A 7,137-nucleotide genomic window follows, 5' to 3' on the forward strand; every position below is an offset into this window, starting at 1 on the left:
GCAGCGATTCCACCCTGCTGCAGGAACAAACAGGCATTGTGTTTGAAAAATGATTTGCCTTGTCACCTCCCCNTTCACCCTAAATTCCAAAGAATCTCAAACTATGCTTCCTATAAGTACCACACCTTCTAGGCTCAGGGTTGCACCCCTGTCCTACATAGTGGGAAGGTTTGCAATCTGAGTCTGACTCATAATGATAAAAAAGACTCTTATGCATAATTGCATAGGGCCCAGCAGTTCTTGAGCTCTCCTGGGGTTCCTAGAATTGGGGACACACTTCTTTGTCCCCATGGGAGGGAAACGCATGAGTTCAGGAGCCAACCATTGTCACCCATTGCCCTGGCCAATCCCCTCAGCACTCTCTGTAGCAGGGCGTGGGCTGCTTTAGGATGCCCTGTAGGGTAACACTGCAGAGTCCCAGCCCTGCTGGCCAGCAGTGCAGATGCNGGCTCTCTGACCAAGTGTCCTGCTTCCTCTTTGGGTTCGTTTGTCCTTTCCCTGCTGGGCCAAATGCAGCTGTCCTTTACTTCCCTGAAAGAAAGCTCTGCAGGAATGCCGGGGTAGGTGAGTGACTACCAAGGTTGGTGACTGCCCTGANATGGTTCTGTGGTCTCCAAATGCTCCAAATGTGGTGTCCCTAGCCCATTGTGGAAGCCTCCACCTGAAAAGGTCAAGTGAGCCAGAACTGCCAAGAAACATGCCCCACTGGAGACTCCCAACTGTCCTAAGCCCTGGTTCCCTCTCCTGAATACAGGAGTGATGCTTGTCTCTCCAGCCTAGATGATGAGAGCTGGAGCCTCAGAACCCGGGGTCCCAGATACTGGAGTCTAGCAGCCCTGGGAGACAAAGCTGGGACAGCCTTTGTTCTTTCTGTGGGAGCAGTGTCAAAGGGTGGAGGCAAAATAGNAAGGCAGTGATGTGACAGGTAGAAAGGCTGGCTGAGATCTGTAGTTGCCTGGTGTGGACCAGAGCCCCTGCAAATTTCTGGTGATTGGGCAGAGGAGGGAATAAGGTAAGTATATATGGCACCTTTAATGTGAGGGAGCTGCACAGGGTCACTCCTGTGNCACTGGGTTTTCTGGGGAAGCTGGGAACAAAGAGGACCCCCAAGAAGGTGACTGTCACAAAACCAAGTAGCTCTCCATCTGGTCTCTACAGGTATAGCCTTCAGCCAGNAATCAGGAGAGGAGTCTAGCTCCCACAACTTGCAAGACCAAGTAGATAGCCAGTTGCAGGACCTGGTCACACTGTCCTCAGAGCAATGGGACACATTGCTGGGTACCCTCCAGGAGACCATCACACACTCCCGGAGCTGTAGGACATGGTGATGGACCTACTTACTAGGCTTGGGAAAGAGCCCAGATCTAGGCAGCCAGGGAGAGGACAAAGTGGGCATGAACAGAGCTCCACTGAGGCTCTCACACACTCTTCAGAGAATGTAAGGCAGGGCTCTGTATGGACTGTATCAGACCCTGAAGTCCAGACCCTCATTAGCCCACCAGTTAGGAAGAAGCTGGTTCAGCTAAGCTCAAGGCCAGACCCAGGCTCTTTGCACACTAGTGGGTTCCCAGAGGCAGGAGCAATTCCTTGAACGGACAGGGGCATTGAATGCACAAACAAGGACCTCTTCCTAGTACCCTTTTCCTGCAGCTGCAACAGGCTCTGGACACAGGGCTGCTCGTACAACTGGAGAGCCCTGGAGGCTGTGTCTTAAGCATCCTCAAAGATTCTACAGGCAACTCGTCATGCTCGAGAAGTAGGGCTATCCTCTTCCTTCTTGGAGCCCTAGCAGATAAGAATGAGGGTCAGTGACTGAAGGCAGACCCTGAAGGGTGAAGGAGAGGGAGGACCCCATTCTGGAGCTTGGGCTGATAGGGTGTGATGCCCTGAGTCTAAACTAACAGTATGAGCACCCTTGATCAAGTCTTCCCAGACCCTGGTTAATCACTATTGTTCAAGACTACCATCAGTGGAAGAGCTTGTACGTGTGAAAACCCTTTGTTGCCAGCTCTAGGTAGACTGTCACAGGGTGATGTAGTTTCTACCTTTTAGAATCTTTTGGGAAAGATAACTCCAGAGGTACCAGAATTAGCCATTTCTCCTCATCAAAGGACTCCTGAGATGCAGCCCTCTCTCCATCAGATCCCACACAGGAGGACACAATAGAGAGCTACCTGGGACCTCCTGTACTTGGTAACCCCACTTCTCTTATGTCTCACAGCACTGAGTGAACCCCAGCATTGCCTGTTGGCCCAGTCCATAGAGAGACAAATCCTATCTGAGGAAATGGAGCTGGTGAGAGCGACCAAGAAGGGGTACTGGAGTGCAGGGAGGTACAGGGAGAGAATGTGGGACAAATGGAGCAGCTTTGTAGAAAGATCTCATCTTCATTCCTTGAGAGCCTGTTTGGAGCTTATTTGTACAGCTCCTACTCAGAGGGAGCAGGCTCTGGGTCTGGCCTTGCAGCCTGTAGCTCTGAGCAGCCTCTTACTGGGGTTGCTTTGTCCCGTATCCTGAAGTACTTTTACACAACCTTTTTCACTCAAGCTCTCTGTCATTCCGAGAACGTGAAGGGTTAAGAGGATGTCCCATTCAACTGACCCCTCCATGGATGGACTGTATTGGAATGGGCTCATATATTTCTGGAGCCAGTTCTTGGAAGTCAACTGCTAAAGTGGTGGGCAGCCTGGCAGAACAGCAAAGGCTGGAAGGCCCTGGGGAGTGCTAAGGATACTTCACTACAGCCAGCAGCAGTCAAGGGCAGTGTGCACCAGAGTAGAAATGGGGTTGCACAACTTCCAGAATCAAGGGCAAGGATGTATAAGCATAAACCCCCAACCACAGCCAGCTGTGGACAGGAAGCAGAGGCCCCTGGCTGTTGCTCGAGGGTAAATGCCACCACCCAAGGCATTGGTGGTCCCTGCCGTTCTTCTGAGTTGTTTCTTGTAGGTGGCAAGCATCTTAGAGCAGAACTGTAATCAGACGGAAGAAACAACTTCTCCTCTCCTGACAGGAGTACTCTGTGCTCTGAAGAGTGAGGATGTGGTGCTCATCCTAAGCCTGGTGCAGGGCTGTGGGTTGGAGCTGGAGAATTCTAGCTGCCAGCTCACCTGGGACCCTACAGCCGTGCCTCAGCTTTCTGCGCTCTATGGGTGCCTCACAGGGCTGCAGCTACTAGCTGACCCATGTCCTGGGCTTTCTAGGGCAGTGTCTGAAGAGGAAACACCGATTTGTCTCTAAGGTCTCATCCAATCCTGGCAAGCCTAGGATGTCACTAACCCTCACTAGTGGTCACAGCTGATGACAGGGTTCCACCAGGAGAGGCCCCACTCCACAGTTAAGACTGGTTCCAAACATCAGAAACACATACTCAGAACAATATCCTGAATCAGTGTTCTTTCTGAGCAGTGCAGGCTGGCTGCAGAACAGTTTGGCTGCCTACCTTAGGCAGCATAGTCCCGTCTGTGCTCAGGTAAAATCAGCCATTGTAAAAGGAGATTTGTGGTAATTCCCAGGGCACAAGAACTTTCTAAATTATATGTGACATGCCTACAAAAGTGCTGTTATTGTATGGTAGAAGGTGAGTGAGGCCACACGGAGAAGTAGCTCTTGTGGGTAACTGGACTTGGACAAGCTGTCCTGCCTTGCATTTCCTGCATTGACCTCCTTTGTCCCACGGGTAACATGACAAGACAAGCTGCTCAGGTTCTAGCCAACTGCACCCAACGACTATACAATGTCAGAGCATGGGACAGAGTCAGGAGAAAAGAAGAAATGAGAAGGTGGGTCCTTCCCTGAAAGACCAGGCTCTTCCCAGTCTTCCTTTTTAATTGTACAGTATCTGAGTTAGTCTCAGCTTCTCCCTACAAGTTTCTTCTGTGATAGACTGTTTCTGGTAAAACCTATATTCTCCAACAAGGTGCCCCCGGCCACCATGTGTGTGTGGGATTTTTACAGAGACGGAAGGTGGAACTCTGGGAAGTCACAGAACAGAATAGAAAGGGAACTAGAACTTACAGTATGGTTCATCCTCCACTTGGGCTATCCAGCTGTCTTTCTGCATACCTCTTGCTTTTTCCCCAGGCCCTCTCATGCTCCCATGGGTTGTCCCTGCTCAATTTAATTACTTCCTCAACCCATTTCCCATTTCCACCCATCCTTCTAGGCACTCACGCCAAGTTTAGTCTCCACTTTGGCCCTCATTGTCCCCACATTCGAACCACATCCTAATCTTGGTTGTTTCTCTCACAGATTGCCTATAAACTCACGATCAGTTTTTGCCTCAATGATACCAACTGCTTACTTGGCCCCTGCTTTTGTTTCCTGTCTCTGCTTGAGGTAGCTGGAATGAAGCCTTTCAAATAGATCCTATCTCTTTCCTCAAATGCCTTAGATAGAGGCACAGCCTGTTTCAAATGGCCTCAAAGGCCCTCTGTTCTGCTCCATTCCTCTTGGCTGTACCTCCCTTCTTCCCTTCAGCTTCAGACCTACTGGTCTCCTGTTGTCAGCTATTGGCTGCCTTCCCCAGGTTCCTTCTCCACAGAGGGCTGACATCTCTCCTTCCTGTCTTGGCTCACAAGATAACTTTATAATGAGCCCTAAGTTGCAAACTGCCTTTTCAATTCTCTGGAGCTTTCCCACAGCCTTTGGCATCTTCCATGGTACCATATCCCTAGTGTGCTAATGTCAAAGCACTGGGAATATAGCACTACCAAACCAACTCTTAGGAATGAAGAAACTGACCACCCAGAAAAGCAGGGATTGAGCAAGACTCTCACGATCACTTCCTTAACTGTGTTGGATAAGAAATAACAGAAAGTAGTAATCGGAAGAAACAGCATTCTAGGAGATGAAGAGCCCCTGCACCCATCAAGCAAACCTATCAAATGGCTCTGCTTCCCTAGCAGGAATGGAGTGTAGGGTACAGATATCTCAGAAGATTAGAAACAGCTTATTTAAAGCCCTCACTAATAACAGAGGTCCTGGGTTCAGTTCTCAACACCCACTCTCAACCATCTGTAACCCCAATTTCAAGGGATCTGATGCCCTTATCTGGCTTGAGTATCAATGCATGTGGTACACTTAATGCAGGCAAAATACTCACACACATAAAATCCCTTTTAAAAACAGAGTTAAGACATGCATCCCTTAAAATGCCAAACATGCCAAACAAATAGACTCACCACTTCTCTAGAGACTCAACCTTCAGGTGTAAACACCTACACCTTGGTTGGCTATGTGCCTCAAGGCTCTGTAACAGAAGTACTAACAGTATAGTAGCACCAACTCTCGAAATGCTCATGACCACCACACTACTTAACAAAGATGGCAGCCTCAGTGGCATTCAAGTGGCTCTAGGAATACACAGGCAGCCCAGGCCCACTTAATTTACCAAAGCTGTACTATTTTTTCCTACACTATGGCTTCTCAGAAAAAGCCCTCCTTTTACACATACCCAGTAAACTCATCATCTTTGTCATCCTAGGTTATTGTGGCTAACCTTACTCACCTAAAAATGGTTTGTTATCATGCTCCATGAAGCAACAGCTCCCTCACTGGAGCTTGCCACTTACAAGACTGCAGGAACTGGGCAAGTAGCTCAGTGGTAGAGTACTTGTTTAGCATGCAAAAGATCCTGGGTTCCGCCTCACAAATACTGTGAAATGCTAAATTTTTAAAAATGTGTTTTAGAGATCTGGTGAGATAGGTCACTAATTAAGAGCACATACTGCTTTTGCAGAGGACCCGTGTTGAGCAGCTCCTAACTACATCTAATGCCAGTTCTAGACCCAATGCTTTCTTTTGACTTTCCCAGGTACCAACACTCATGTACATAGAAACACACATATACACATAATTAACAATCTTGAAAAGTTGTTTTAGTCCCAATAGCTAATTGCCTGCTATTCAGAAAACTGCTGTCATGCAGAGTATTTTTTATTCATCAGTTACAGGTTCTAGTATAAGTTCTTTCAGATTGCATAGGTCTAGCTCCTTCACTAAACAGAACCAGTAGTGTACTCTAGAATGAAAAACCTACGCGACTAGACAGGATACCAGAACATAATGGCAAAGTTATGATGGTCAAAATAACACTGAGCACCCCCTGGTCTGCAAACTTGCCACACTTTGACTAGATGACCTCTTGTGGCCACTCCAAAGAAATACTGTTTCTTGTTTTGGGACAAGATATTTAACAAAAGTCACACCAAGTTAAAGGAAAAAGTTGAATGCACTCAAGGTCATTGAATAAACCTTGTAACTTCACCATGTTACGACCTTGCTGACAGGACTTTTGAGACATCCTGGTGACCTGGGACCAGTCAATTATTCCTGTGCAGGACTATCTTGGGTCTCAGTGTTCTGAATCCACAGGTCTTTCCACTGTCATTTGTGCTTACAACACTCAGTTGAGGGGCTATTTAAGAACTTCTGGCATGCCAGTTACTGAAATCTCAAATAGAACTAGAATGGCATTTCAAACCTAAGAAAGTACTTCAATTCAGACACTTAAGATTTGAGCACACAGATGCCAATTATCTTCATCAGCCTAAAATACTTGCAGTCATCCTGGCAGCCCAAAAAGCTAATCTAAATCTCTGTAAAGTGAGCAAATGGAAGTTGAAAGCACCATGCATCCATGACAGGGACTGAAGGAGTGGATGAAGAGAATCAGAGTGCGCTTTGGTAGAAGATATGGTAGCTTACCCTACTGCTTTGAACCAGAAGCACTTGGTCCAAAAGTAGGCTGGGATATATGCTGATAGAAACATCCTTTAAGAAAACCATAGGGGCAAAAGGAGGCAAGCTTTGGATTAGTATCTGCCACTAGCAGAGCAGGGTCAACTTGTGTACAGTGGACATGCAGACCCTTTGCTGAGACTTGTGCTGTGCCCAGCCACAGAATCATTCACTCTGAAGGCAGTTTCGTAAGCAGAGGAAAAAAAAAAAAAAAAAAAATGCTGACCATGCCCACATGCTCCTTGGATTACATGAATGGAAAATACCAGACCTGAGGCTGAGCCCATTCACCAGAAGCAGCTCCTCCACCACTGCAGCAGTGTGCCCCTATTATTCCTCCACCACTGCAGCAGTGTGCCCCTATTATTCCTCCACCACTGCAGCAGTGTGCCCCTA

General features: G+C 47.8%; 1 pseudogene; it reads left to right on the forward strand.

Moving 5' to 3' along the window:
- The first annotated feature begins 389 nt into the window (after positions 1 to 389).
- On the forward strand, positions 390 to 3,798 carry LOC110335131 (annotated as a pseudogene).
- Positions 3,799 to 7,137: the final 3,339 nt, after the last annotated feature.

Source organism: Mus pahari, chromosome 17 (assembly GCF_900095145.1).
Source record: "Mus pahari chromosome 17, PAHARI_EIJ_v1.1, whole genome shotgun sequence".
Taxonomy (NCBI): domain Eukaryota; kingdom Metazoa; phylum Chordata; class Mammalia; order Rodentia; family Muridae; genus Mus; species Mus pahari.